This window comes from Coccinella septempunctata, chromosome 9 (assembly GCF_907165205.1).
Source record: "Coccinella septempunctata chromosome 9, icCocSept1.1, whole genome shotgun sequence".
Taxonomy (NCBI): Eukaryota; Metazoa; Arthropoda; class Insecta; order Coleoptera; family Coccinellidae; genus Coccinella; species Coccinella septempunctata.
This window is the reverse complement of record NC_058197.1, coordinates 4,526,912-4,542,843: the sequence shown is the minus strand read 5'-3', so window position 1 is coordinate 4,542,843 and position 15,932 is coordinate 4,526,912.

The window sequence follows — 15,932 nt, the reverse complement described above, 5'->3', positions numbered from 1 at the left end:
AAAAGGAATTTAAAAAAAGGGTTTCTTCGGGCTCAGTCTGATCTTTAGTTTCGTTTTTGCTTTCGATTGTTCTATGAGTTTTTTCAATCAGGATACTTTTATTTTTCACATTGCTGCAGTTATTGTTTCAAAGTAGTAATCATGAAATAATTTTATATTTGTTAGGTTAGAATTAGATTAATGTATGGAAATTGTAGTTTGGCGCTTTAGTTGGTGCTTTGTTGGGTAGTAATACCTGTTTGTATAATACCTTACTGTGATGAAATAAATAAATAAATAATAATAATAATTACATTACACATAATAATAAAATGTAGAGGACGAATCAAATGAAAAATAGAAATATGAATTTTATGTAACTTATTCTACTTTGACCTTCATAGAAAATCCTGTGGTAATTTTTCGCATTCGTACACCCTGAAATAAAATTCTCAAATGGCAACACTTTTTGGGTCTCCCAAGAGAAGGATATTTTTCGTCATCCTCTTCATTAAGAAGTGGCATTAATGTCTGTGAGTGATAAATAATAAATGGTAAAATCCATTAACAAAAAAACAGACATTGAAGGTTTGAATACTGCCTATTACTATCTCATCAACAAAATGAAAGAAGAAATAACTTGAACGAGCTGAATGTCATTGTCATTTGTGTAGATCAAAGCAGTATTCATTATTACTACTATTTTATAGCATTTGTATGATAAGAGCAATTTTTTCCTTGAATTATCAATCTCTATTGTTCAGTTCTCGTTTGATGGTGTCCAAGTTGTATTGTTCATTTCATATCTTGCATGTTCTGACTATGAAACCACAAAAACACCGTAATAATTGTTTTTTTCTCCTCTTTTAATGTTGAATCAAGTACATGTATGCTGAGCTGAATTATATTTAATGTTTTTCTCACTGTTCGATCAAAAATTTCTTTTTGTGCACTGTAGTATACAGATATTCATATGATTGTTTATTGTGCGGATGTTATGTCTCATTACATGTTCTGGAATTGTGTAGGGGAAATAAAAATCTTGTAATTCATTTTAGAACCCTGAAGAAGATTTAAGATTGAAATCGGCAATAAATAATACCCTGCATCGATTCACAATGTTCAGGAACGCCCTATTTGCTATAACTGCAAAGAAGTAGTTTTATCATATAAAACTCTCAGAAAAGCACTATATCATAATGAAGACTATTACAAATTTCAACCAGAAACCAGTACAGTGTATTATCAATTACCAACCATTTCATTATGTTCACTTTCCCTTCTCCGAAAAATTACCTAGGTATTTGACCCCATAGAAGTTCTATTCATTCCCGGAATTGGTTTTCAAATATTTCTTACAACTGACCTATCTGAAAGGGGTGCAGTTGTTACCTGCCGCCCTTATCTTAATCCCTATAAAGTTAATTGTTTATGGATAGTAGTCATATTCATGTCCTAATGTAGGCAATATTCCTTCATTTAGCAGGTCAAAAATTCATTATCCTACTAGCGTTTCGAAAGTATTACTTTCCAGAAGCATTGACTTTTGGAAAGTAGTAATTTCCAATACTCAATGCTGCTATTCACTTTCCGCGGAAAGCAAATATTAAAGAGTCGCATCAGTCAGTTATGTGAAGCTGGCAACCCCAAATGCGAATTTCGAAACAAATATTTCAGGTCGTTTGTCCATCGTAGGTCCATGTTGTCCACCTTTTTTTTCCATTTGTCCAGGCACCGTTTGAAAAATATGGAAAAAGAACTTTTTTCGGTGCATTTTCTGAGCGGCACCCAGCACCCCCAAATTGCAAAAACGTATTATTAATATTATAGATCGTTTGTTCAACGTAAGTCCACTTATGATTGATGGTGAAAAATTTGTAGTAGAAATTATTGGACAGAATGGGTAAATGATAGAAATGTACCAATTATACAAGGATTTCCATTCAAATATACAAATCTCATTTTATTACATACAAACGGGCCTTGATTTGAATATTTTTGAAGAAAAAAAAACTCGTAATTCCTCCTGTGTGGGTGTCTAGAAACTCTTCAGCTTCTACATAATGAATTCATTTCAATAGCCATCAACCTTCCTCTATATGGTGGTAAATCATACGGCTTTCAGTAAATCAAGAAGTTACAAATTGAATTGAACAAAATGGCGTCTTTACCTCATTTCGTCTTCCGAATAGATTACGCCTGCGCATGTTCGACAAACTCTATATAATATTACTTGGACAAATATCAGCATCAGTTTGAAGGGTACCTTCGAGTTTCGACTATAGCTTTTTACCTACTTCTTGTGATTATTAAGAGTATTCGTGTCAGTTTGTGATTACTAGTGAAATTTACCGATATAGCAATGATGGATGAGTGAGTATCTATTTTGCCTTTTTTTTTAATATTATGTTTACTTTCTTGTTACGGTGGACTTATATGTCATGAATCTTAAAACAAACAAAAGGATTGTTTCGTTTTGAGACCAGGATGTTAGTTTTCATCTGAAAATTGTTTGGATTGGAATCGATTGGTATCAATGAAATGCGCTGTTGGATGTGATAAATTTTCATTTGCAATCTGTAAAAAATTAACAACACTTTGAAATTATGGACAACGAATAGAGCTTTGACTAGGATACAAGAGTACTCTAGTACTCTGGTTATCTGCTATATGTCAAAGGTATTTTTTCTGTGAAAACGTTTTGAAATAATAAACTGAGTTGAATTTGTACCTACCCTTTATATCAGAAATTGATATGAACAATTTTCAATTTACTGTCATAGGATACACATTTCCGTTACTTACATATTATTTACAAAACCTTCAGAACTACAATTGAAAAAACCTTACAGAGGTATACAAGGCCTGTATTCAAGCCCGTCAGTTTAATTTCATCATCCTTTTTTATGATTTCTTTATGGTATTTTCAATATACAAATTGATTGATGAATGAACAAAATACTCACAGAAGGTTTCATAAAACTTTGACTTTCCAAAAAACAATTTGACCGATTCCCAAATCGAAATCCATAAAACTTTTGCATTTCTGAATATATTGAAGGCAATTGAGAATCTTTGAACGGACGTTTAAAAGTCATAATTTCTCCTAAATGAGCCCTTCATGCAAGGGATGCTTCCTGCATGCAACAATTTACGTAGATGAACAGTTCTCAATCGACTTGCAGTAAAATGTGCATTGCACATGGTGTAGTGTAGTCAGTAGTGTTTGCAGGCCTTTACGCCCTGAGAATTTTATCCACATCGTAGCACTGAAAATAAAAATCAATGTATGACCGAGTCACATGTTACCAATTTTAGTAATTACATTCTCATTTTCCTTTGTGAAATTCGTTTTATTTTATCCACAGTTCTTTACCATACAATAATTTTAGAATATATAGAATAGAATAGAATAGAATAGAATAGATATTCTGAGGTTTTCGCCAAAAAATAAGACAAAAATTTCAATAATCAGCAACTATACTTCATTCACTTTTATTTTAGCAGTCGGTTGGCCATGGAAATTTGACACATTTCACTCTGTATAGTACGAAAATGTGGGGTTATGAAGCTTGTCAAAACATTTTTGGGTTTTAAATCAACGCTGTGTTGCCCGTTCTACGTAAAAGTTTCTGTTATTACGTATTTTATCACAATATCGAATCTCTTCGGAAAATATGTGACGAACATAATTGAAGTTTATACAAACTGATTGAAGGCATACCAAAACCAGTTATTTGCATGGAAAATACAAGGGATCAGTATAATTTCATAATATGCACTAGCTTGAGGAGAGTTAATGTTCGTTATCTTCTTTGGCTTACATCATTAATATTAACCCAATATTAACCCGAAGATGAAATGCATATGATGCAGTGGTTGGGAATGGGTATCTCCCGAAGGAATTAACAGATAATTACAAGAATGTTAAATTCTTCAAAAAAAAATCATCTTGCATCAATATAAGTAAAAGGAATTGAAAGAAGTTTCAATTAAGATGAACTTCACCTTTGAACAAAAATTTCACATGAATAAACAAGTAACAGGGCAACTTGCGCGTATTTGTGGCTATTCATCTTAATACGTTGATGTAATAATAATAATTAGGTATTTATTAGTACCTTAAGACATTTACATTGTATAGGACAAGTCAAATGAAAAATAGAAAAATCCATTTCATGGAACTTATTCTACGATGACATCGAAAATCCTGTAGTAAACTTTTCGCATTGATTCACTCAAACATAAAATTCTCAAATGCAACCACTTTTTTGGGTCTCCCAATAGAAGGAAATTCTTTGTCATCCTCTTCATTCACAATCTTTCTGATTGTGGAAATATCCAGCTGAAATATAAGTCGTTTAGATTCAGATGAAACATTATAAATTCACTTACGTTGAATATGTTCGCTACCGTCTGACGTATTGTGGATTTAAGAATATCAGGGTATAACTATTTGAATGAGCAGACCTTGAATTCTAAATACCTGTCTCTTTTTTCAATCACTTTCGGCATTTTCGTAATAAAAATTGATAGAGGCTGTATTCGGGTTCGGCTTTTGGACGGTCCGAGAATTGTTCTAAAACTGCGCGAAACTGTTGCGCCCTAGTATAAAATCCTCTGCGCAGTTCTAGAACCATTCTCGGACCGTCCAAAAGCCGAACGCGAATACAGCTATTAGTTGTGGCAACGGCGTTATGACAATAACGACATTTCATGAGTGCCAACCTAACTTCGTTCTAGTTACAGAAACTTGAGAAAATTATTTCATGGCCAACCGACTGCTAAAATAAATTTGAATGAAGTATAGAACGGGCTTGAAAAACAAAAGGCGGTACGAGGTTGTCTATGGATACGAGAATCAAAACATTCAAAACCTGTTTGATCAAAATGGCCATATGACTCTGACATCTCGCAAAATTTCATATGTCCCTCAAATTGAAATTTTAACCAGTCTTAGGGCCTTAAAAACACATTTGATACACAGATGGCGCTTACATCACTTTAGTCGCTTCGTTTCCTATCTTTCTACTTCTACTCTATAACCCTCTAATGCCCAAGTTTTTTTCTTTTTTAAAATTATTTCCGTATAGTTTCAAATTAGCTTATGTATAATCTACATCTTTTTTTCGCAAATAGTTAACTGATTTACATTAACACCTGTACTCACAAAATGAACCTATACTGAAGGCGGACATGGGCAGAATAATTTTTTATCCACTTATATGCAAACTGTCTCAAGGCGGACTTGGGTATTAGAGGGATAATCTTTGGCTGCGGGTACGAAAATCGGGTTGACGTTCGGAACAAACCGACGAGAGACGATTTCACTCGAAAGCCAGTGCTTGTGATTGGCTCGAACATTGTGTAAATTTCAGTGACTTTATCAAACACAGTGTTGACAATGGGACTCTGGGCACCGCCCATCCGCCATATTCTTGCTGAATTTTGATTTATTTATAAGCAGGTTTTGGTTATTTTGATCCAGAACAGATAAATTAATATGTTTCATGAATAATTCGAGAACAATTATGTTGCTAGAAATGTATTTTGATATTTTAAATAGTCATCAAAAAATATTCATAAGAATAGCTTGAAAAGTTCATGGAAATTTCTGAACATTTCATCAACAGTTGAACAGTTAACGAATTGATAATGAAAAAAGAATTGTTCAATATCTTCAATAGAAGTTAAGTTATGTAATTCAATTCATCTGAGTAAAGAGACGATTTACTAATAAAAAAAAAATTCTGACTCATGATTTTAAACCTGCGTGTAGGTAGCCGGTGAAGTTGGCCGGTAAACGTTCCGGAAATTCAAACTACCATGGGCGTCCGTAATGGATATTCACACCGAAATTAGTGAATAATAAAATAGATTTCAATGAAAATTCATACGTCACAGAACATTTGGAATCAATAATGAAGCAATTTTGATTCAATTATGAGAGTATTGGTAAAATACACAGGTGTAACGAAATTTTTAATCCTATAGCCTTTAGTCTTGTTTTCTTACGCAGGGGATAACGGGGAGAAATCCAAGGAACAGCAATAAGAATATATCGGATGTTATCACGTGAGACCACCTAACCAATCAGAAATGTTACACTCCATTGTCGCCACTGTGTTTGATATAGTCTCTGTAGTGTAAATTAATGTATGCTAAGATAAGGACGAATAAACGTCCTATAAAGGGCATTCAGCGAGTAGCCGGATTGCATTTTCCATTAAAGGCGTTCTTGAATTGTTTAATCTTTTCTTGTGCGAACTTTCGAACACAAAATATCTTAACATTATTCCGAAAGCATTTCGCAGATGAATGGCTTTTAATCATAATATAGCAATTCGCAGTTCTCGTAATACTAACATTAATTTTCGGTGAAAAATTTTGTGTGAAAATTTGTAGGCAAATTACATGTTAACAACGAATAAATTATCTCAGTTCTGAATTCAAGTGCAAATAGTAATTTACATTTTCATGTGTACATATATAGGCAAGCATATAAAGAAATGCCCAATATTATATCGATGTCTTCACAAACCTTTTAGGGCTTTCACTCTGAAGTTGTTACAATACAAAAATCAGTAACAACTTCATTAATAAAACGGTAATCAACTTATCTTCACGAAATTTGAATGAAAATGAAAAATTGATATTATCAAAAGGACTCAATTTTGCTATAACTCCAAAACACATTCCAACATTAGATATAATTACAGCTATTGAAAAAACAGCCCAAAAACTTCCGCTTGATAAATCGAATGAATTTAGAGTACTAAATAAATTGTTACTTGATAAACCTTTTTAAATAAAACCAAATCTAAATAAAATTGAGAATAAAACTATAACTTCATTGAAAAATTATAATAACATTAAAATTTTACCTGCCGATAAAGGAAATGCAACAGTTATTATGGATTCAGGTGAATATAAAAGAAAACTTTTAGAAATTGTTGATGATACCGATAAATATTCCAAAATCAAAAAAGATCCAACTTCTCTCACAGAGAATAAAGTGAAGAAAATTATTTCAAAAAATTCCAAAAAATTCACATATGCTCAAAAGAAATTTATCACACCATCTTATAGCAAACCCCCACATTTATACGGCCTACTTAAAATACATAAACCTCTTATTCCTTTGAGACCAATAGTAAGTTCACTCGGATCCCCCTGTCAAAATTTTGCTAAATATATTTTACAATTTTTGAACCCATTAACAGGAATATCAACTAGTTTTTTGAAAAATACTCAACACTTTCTTGAAAAATTAAGAAATTCTAATTTAAATGCAATAGACATCTTAGTAAGTTTTGATGTAGTAAATCTTTTTCCAAATGTTCCAGTTGATAAAACTCTTGAAATAGTGAGAACAAAATTGATTAATGATAGAACCATTTATGAAAATTCGAAATTGACTATTGATGATATAATGGAGATATTAGAAGTTTGCCTGAATTCCACATATTTTCAATTAGATGATGTTTTCTATAAACAAAAATTTGGTACGGCTATGGGTTCTCCTTTATCACCAGTAATGAGTAACATATTCATGGAATCTTTCGAACAAAAATATATAGACACATACCCACTAAAACCAAAGACTTGGTGGCGATATGTAGACGATATTTTTGTGATTTGGCAACATGGTAGAGATGAACTAGAGAATTTTTTTGATCATATCAACAACAAAGAACCTACAATAAAATTTACAATGGAATTAGAGCAGGATAACAAAATTTCATTCCTAGATGTTTCAATAAAAAAGTTTCCGAATTATTTTGAAACGAGCGTATACCGAAAAAAGACACATACTAATAGATATTTAAATTTTTATTCCAATCACCAAGTAAGTGTCAAAAGAGGTATCATTAAAACACTTTATGATAGAGCTAATTTAATTTCATCTACACCCGAAATTAGAAATAATGAAGTTGACTTCATTAAACATTTTCTTAGGGATAATCAATACCCAAAAGATTTTATTGAAAAAACAATATTAAATTTAGAGAGAAAAATGACTAACCAAAATCGTAATGATGATCAGGAACAACCAACAAACCGTCAAGAACAACCAAATTTGTTGAATGTAATTCCTTATGTTAATGGCCTTTCAGAAAAAATAAGAAGAATCGGTTCAAAGTTCAACATACGAACTGTTTTTAAAACGCAAAATGATTTAAGATCTATATTAACAAAAACTAAACCTTTGAACGAAAAACAAAAATCAAAAAATTGTATTTACAACATACCCTGTATTTGTGGTAAAACTTATACAGGTGAAACGTCCAGACCTCTAGAAATAAGAAAACGCGAACATAAAAATAATATTAAAAATAGAGAAATTAATCGACCGCAAATCGCAGATCACATTTGTTCTAATACGGGAGACCACATGATGGATTGGGACAACACAAAAATTTTAATGACAGAACCAGACCATTATAAACGAAAAATTAAAGAGTCTACGTGTATTCTATTAGATCGGGATGATAATTTGGCAAATTGTTCGGTAGGAATAGATCATATTTGGATCAATTTATTAAAGAAGGAACTGTCATCCGGTAATTTCAAAATTAAATGAATCAACGTTTCTGTGCAGTCTCTGTTTCTGTGTGTTGACAATTAATGTCAGACAAAAAGCGACAATTCCAGAAGATTTTCAAAAGTAGATTTTTTCGTCTGATGAAGGAGTCTGATATAGACTCCGAAACGTTACGAAGAATTATAGTTTCAACGTTATTTATTTTGAGTTCATTGTCAGGCAACAATTTTTTCTAGTTAATTTGCTCCTGACAAATTAGTGCAAGAATTCACGCAGGAGCAAATCGTTGATTTCATTTTTAATTGATTTTGTTTCAGAGATTGGGAGTGAAAGCCCTAAAAGGTTTGTGAAGAGATGCAAAATCCTCCCAAAATAAATTTCAATCGATATTATATCGATGCTCAAAATATTTTCTACAATCACTCTATTCTTTATATCGATTCATTTTTTTTACAGAATAGACTTGTTTGACGTCTTCGGAATGATTCCCGAGCCAACAACTCCCCAGCTCACTAATGAGGAATTCGAGATGCTTTCACGTTTGGAAGAATCCCCAGTCACAGCTGAATCAGATGCACAATTTCACCTATCTGATTCTAAACTGCATCAACCAACTCCCCAATCAAACTATGAGATATTCAAAATGATTTATGCAGAAACTTCTGAAACTAACCAACATCAAGGCAACCTATTTTATTCTTCAAACCAGGACATGATAGATTGGAATTTGATTCTTGGAGAGGAAGAGAAAGTAGACGATGAGTTGAAATTACATAGTACCTCCAAGCAAACACAGGAAAATTCAATCATTTCGCACGATTCAGGCTTCTCTGAGGAAGTATTATCAGCTTCCGATTCATCATCTTCAAGTTTGCCTATAGCTTCTGAAATTGTTGAACCGAAATATTCTAATGATCAAAATGTGGACCAATATTTCAGTACATCAATACCCAACTCCACACCCGATATCTACAAGGAATGTTCGAGCTTCTGTACGAATCTCAATAACGAAGCAGCTACAGAAAGTGTCTCAGCAAGGAGGTAAGTCATTATCACTTTCTATAGGTATTCAAAAAAAAATTATAGGTCCTTTCGTTTGCATAAAAAGTGTAGCACGTTTCTGCACTCGATTCTAGTATTCGTTTTCTGATGGAATTTACACCAGTGTAGAGGAGGTGTAGTTTATCTACATCTCCTTTTGACTATGTGTAGATAAACTACACTTCCTTTACTGGTGTGAATCAAATCGAGTGTAGAAAAGTGCTACACTGCAAACGAAAGGACCTTATATATACTTATACGAATAGCCGAGTGCACCAAACAATTTTACTCAGGATTATTTATAACCTGTGATTAAATTTCCTCTTCATTGTGCACCGCATTTTTATCCCGGATCAAATATTCTCACTACTAGATTAAACCTGCACTTTGGAGTTTAACTGCGTTCAGAAATAGTTTCAAAATATATTCTGTGTGACGTCACTAGTTCAATCTTCCACAAAATAAATAATTTTGATATTTTGACATCGCGATATGATGACAAGCGATTGACAGCGATTTGCGGTTCGAACTATGTCCATAGAAATACCAAAATCTGCTATCAATAATTACGAAATATTTTCAAACATTTTTGTGTGTGACGTTGCAACGCCAAAATACGTATATTTCAAAACCTATGAAATATTTTTAAAAACTATTCACGCCAAAATACAGCTTATGCTTATATCATAGACATAGACTGAGCAATGCCAGCAAGAAATTGGCTATTTTAGAGAAAGCGAAAAATGATCGTCGGGCCGCTAACTGTCTCTTTTATGTTCATATAGAGGTGAGTCCGGACCAATTAAAATTCTAGAAAAAGACAACTGTAAGCCTGATGTTCAGTTTCTCTCTGTCACTTTTTTTGACCATATTTCATGCAGATAGAAAGGGAAGGCACAATTCATGTCTCTTTGTTTATGGCTTATATATTTATATTAAATATAAAGAGATATATATTAAACGACCAAAATTGACGGATATTGTTCTTCTCTGTTCTGCCTCTCAACACAGGAAAAAGGGTTATGTGTTCGATCAATGAAGGAGTTCAGAAATGCATGCCTGTTTTCATCAAAGAACTGAGCTTAATATCACCTATTTCCAATATTTTCTAACACTTACTTTGACACTTCGTTAGTTATTCTGTGACAAGATTATTTCCATTTCAAGTTATGTTTATGATAATTCAAATTATGTCTATGCCTCAACACCTAAATTCCTGGAATATCCAACGTTGCCACAGATATTCATGAGTAAATTTATCCCACATATAAATTACTCGGTGCGCACAAGCAATACAAATAATCTTACAATGAAATTTAATCTGAGATTTCGTAATTCGGTATTAGAGATGTTGGTATGCACGCGGCTATAATATAAAAGACATGCTAATATTAAAGGCGGTGATCTTTTGACTCAATTGAAAAATACTTCCTATGAACATATATATGTCCTGGAAGTTTTAACTTCTGATATGCAGGTTGATAAAATTTTGAAGAAAAAACAACTGCGATATGAAGCAATTCTAATTTCATTATTTCAATCAAGAACAGAGCATCTGACAAGAAAACTTATTTTTCGAATTTTCTTTCATTTTGGAACAAATCTGATCTTTTAATTTTCTTCGAGTCGAAGCATACTGCATCAGATTTTTGTTATTTTCTCTGCAAATATTCAATGCAAAATTGGCGTACAGGCGCCAATGGTAGGGGAAATTGAAATAATTATACATCACAAAATGCACCTTTATGCATAAAGGAAAAGTACCAAATTTTATAAAATCGTCTGAAATATTATCTCAGTTATTATTGAAAATTTTTTTAAATTTTATCACCATGTATCTCAAAAGTTTCTACTTTTAGAATATCTTCTTTAGAGTTTTCCACAGTTGACGCGACGATATATTACGGTTAGCTAGGCGGCAAAATTTCCGTTGTTTTTCTCAACACAGAACCATCAAAATCCATGTTTTCTGAACTTAAAACAGATTATATGATTTTCACAAGAATAAACCACGATACGTGTCACAATAGCATCTTCAGGTGGTTAAAGGTAAAATGTTTTCATGCTTTTCTTACCTAAAACCCTGTATTTATTACAATTGTTTCAAACTTGAAACTTGCCGTTTGCGAGATATCTCGATCGTTCTTGAATCGAAACTTCTTTGAAAAGACTGAATATCCTCTCCAAAATAATGAAGTCGTTGAGTTTCTTAGAGGAATCTCGTAATTGACGAAAAATCTCACCAACGGCAATTTCTAAGCATAAGATAAGTTTCACAAACTTTGGTACAATTAACCCATGCAATCTGAATATGCAATAGAACAATAAAACATTCAGACTTTCTTGGGATACCATTTGTATGACAATTAGAGGATGTAGTTCCAATGGACCTGATTATGCATAGCCGAAATTTTCACTGCTTAACCGCTAAACATCGTCGCCTCAGTTGAAAAAACCCGGTACATATAATTGGAATTGAATGATGGACCTGAACGAACATTTCAGTTCAGGATTCATATTTATGTTTTTCATCAAGGAATTTACAAAACATTACAGAATTTGCTCCAAATCTGCAGTAAATATTGATAATTTTAGTCAAAAGTAATACAGAGAAAACGAATTATTTATTCTATTATAAATTTTTCAGTGACAGCAACAGACCAAAATTGAAGATTAGGCAAGGTGTCAGGAAGCTGCATAAGCAAAAGGTTTGTTTTTTTATTTCATTATTATTATGCATTATTATTCTTTTCCATGAATTTCTTGTATTTGATCTGATAGTTATTCATTTGAACTGATAATTTCATAAGATAAACCTTTCGGGGTATATTTGGCACTATTCTACAAAATATTCTCGAAATATTCAGTGTAAGTATATGGAAAATGATCACTTCCCAGCAAACCTTTATTTAGACAACAGATCTCGAAAAAAACTCCAACTAAAATATACAAAGTATTTTCAAAGGTAGGTTCGATTCTTGACAGAGAACAAAATCATCAAAATAAAGCATTTCACAAAAAATTGCCTATAACTATAAATCATGCGAGTTGGCTAAACTATAATCCCTCGAGCTCGAATGGAATTGCTTGAATATTCGAGTAGGTATGACACTGATATCAGTCGAGGATCCCTGATCCCTCACATGATGTATGTTTATGAAGGTCAGAAGTCCCTTTATGGCACTTACTTTCGATGTGTTTTTTCCTCTCCTGATTTTTAGAGAGTTCTACCGCAGCGTTTTTGTCATGAAAATACATCTGCTTTTCACTGACTAACTTCCAGACCATTCTGAGGAAAAAAATGCCACGCATGTGATCAGTGAGTTCAGCTCATTGAATGGAAGAATACGCAATACTAGTTCTTGTTGTTTTTTTTTAATATTGTATCGTGCATGAAAAGATATACCGTGTGGAAGAATGACTGCTACCGTATCTTTACTCGATTTTTACGCTTGGGAAGACTTCTTCCTAACCAGATGAAGAAAATTTATTGTGAATAAATTGCGCCGTATTTTATTGGAGATTTTGTAATGTAATCTCAGGTGTTTTCAAAAATTGTATTTTGATGATTTTTCCTGTCAGGCAATGAAACAAATCGAACCGAAATATGTAAGCAGCACGATTTTTTTTACTACAGTCCACAGTTTTATTGTTTTGTTCCTGCTCAGCTGAAAATGAATTCCAATATTAAAAAACGACAACATAGGGATAAATAAAAAAAAATTATTTTAGAATATTCAAAATATTTTTCTGCTTTACTTACCGGGACGACATAGCGCAATTTTAAATTAACAGTGAATGATATTTATGTGTACCTATTGCCTGTGCATCTAATATCTTGCATATTCCTGTGGCAGAGTGTGGACCTCACCATGTTTAGGTTCTGCGAAATTGATGATTTTGGCTTGCTCTCCTCATGCATTGGACACTTTATAGTTTGTAGATTTTTTGGTATATTCGTTTTTTGTATTCATCAAAAATTGCAAGGGTCACATAATATACAAACCTAAGTTTAGATTGTATGACTCTGTACTTCTGTTCATAACATTGTTTATATTTGTTATGATGAATAAAGAATTGAAGAATGTGTCAATGAACATTGCAATATGGTGGTCTGACGTCTGACTTGTCGATTGCGAACAGGGTGACTGGTGACGTAAGGGACAACGACTGAGTGGATATAGAGAACCTCAAACTGAAAGAGAATTTTGGTTTCAAATGTCCCATAACGGTATTCGTTTCGGAGATATAGGGTGATTTATGAAAAAATGCTGAATCTATAAACTCCCATGTCTTCGTTAATATGGTAAATTTTTCTCTGATATTTCACAAGCTTGTTCCTACAGGCATTCATCGCCATCGCAAGAAAAAAAATAGAAAACATTGCAGAACCGTATTCAAAAATTTCAATTTACTTGTCAGGTGAGAAATATCACACGGTATATGATATAAAATAAATTCAAATTGAAATTTAAGAGCGGAAAAAACTGATGAGAGATCTGTTTTTTGTTTGAATGGCACAAATTTTCTATAGTTTTTATGATATGTTGAAGTCAGAATATTACAATATTTTTATATTCCCGTCATGAAAAATAATATTCCTGATAAAACAAAAACACTAAATTCGAGTCAAAGATAGTTGACAGTTGATATTTACTAAGGGGTTACATGTCACGGCGCCCTCAAGGTCTATTTTGCCCCCTGACAGAGCAGGGCTCACTATAGTGAGCCCTGGCGTATACGCCTTACACATCTCGCCTAAGATAAGTTTGACTTACTTTAATTACTCCCAGAACTTCTGTTCATTCTACTAAACTGAAAAATGTGAAACGATAATCCACCTCGTATGTTTCCGATTAAATTTACTCTTCATCAAAACAATGTAAACTTTATAAGAAGAAATTTTCTTCTAACAGTTTCTGAGGGGGTTGAAACATTGTTTTATCCAACATATGGAATTTCTTCAATGCAAACAACAGAATATTGAAGAAAATAATGATTTTCAATGATAAAAGATTCATTATTTCGACTTGTTTTTTGTAGATGGGTAGTGAGCCATAGAAGAGATCTTCAGCTTATCTTCTTCACTGATGAAGCTCAGTTCACCCGAGATGGAATAAATAATTCAAGGAACAATCACATTTGGTCTCAGAATTATCCAAATCTCAAAAGAGAAAGAAACCATCAAAGAATTCAGTGTTTGTGCTATTAGGAATATTATTTTTCATGATGTGAATATAAAATTATTGTAATATTCGCATTTCAATATATTATAAAAACAAAAGGAAACTTGTGCCATCCGAACAAAAAACAGATCTTTCATCAGTTTCTCTCGCTCTTCTCAAATTTCTATTTGAATTCATTTTATCTTATATACCGTGTGATATTTCCCACCTGACAAGTAAATTGGAATTTTTGAATACGGTCCTGTAATGTTTTCTATTTTCTTTGTGTGCTGGCGGTGAATGCCTATAGGAACAAGCTTGTGAAATATCAGAGAAAATTTTACCATATTAACGAAGATATTGGAGTTTATAGATTTAGCATTTTTTCATAAATCACCCTATATCTCCAAAACGAATACCTTTAGGGGCCGCGCAGACATGCAACTAAAAAGTTTTGCGATCGAATAGTTTGATCCTCGACACAAACTAACTAAGCGATTGCGTATGTGTGCGCCTTCGAACCGCTTGCAATCAAACTGTTGCGCAAATGAAAAGTTGCATGTCTGCGGCAGGCCTTATGGGACAACCAAAATTCTCAATCAGGTCCTCTTTCTCCACTTAGCCGTTGTCCCTTACATCACCAGTCACACAGTTTTATAGCGTTCTCGGACGCTTTCCGACGCCTAACCTCCATTCCTCTCTATTCAACCAAAGATTTTCGGAGAGCTCTCTTCCCTCCATTGCCTTCTCGACTTCTCGATTTCCTCTCTCCAGCTTTTCCTTCGTCGGCCTCTTCTCCTTCGTCACTGTGGCGTCCATGTTAAAATCTGTTTGGGTAATCTGTTATAGGGCATCCTCTGCACGTGGCCATACCATATTAATTGTTTAGTCTTTATGTCGTCGGTTATTGTATCTTTTGGTCCCATTATCTCTCGGACTTTTTCATTGCGCACACGATCCCTTCTAGATATATCCGCAGACCTCACTTTCATACGTCACTATGCTCTTGAGTATGGAATTATATATATATGCGATGTTTGTTGCATTTGGATATTGATTGATCCCATAGAATGCCGTTCATCATGGATATCGTGTTTCTCCCTTGGATATTTCTGTCCTTTACATCAGCGTCCAGTGTCCTATCATGCGTCAGTTTCATACATAGGTATTTGTGTTCCATCCTCCAATGTCATGTTTTGCGG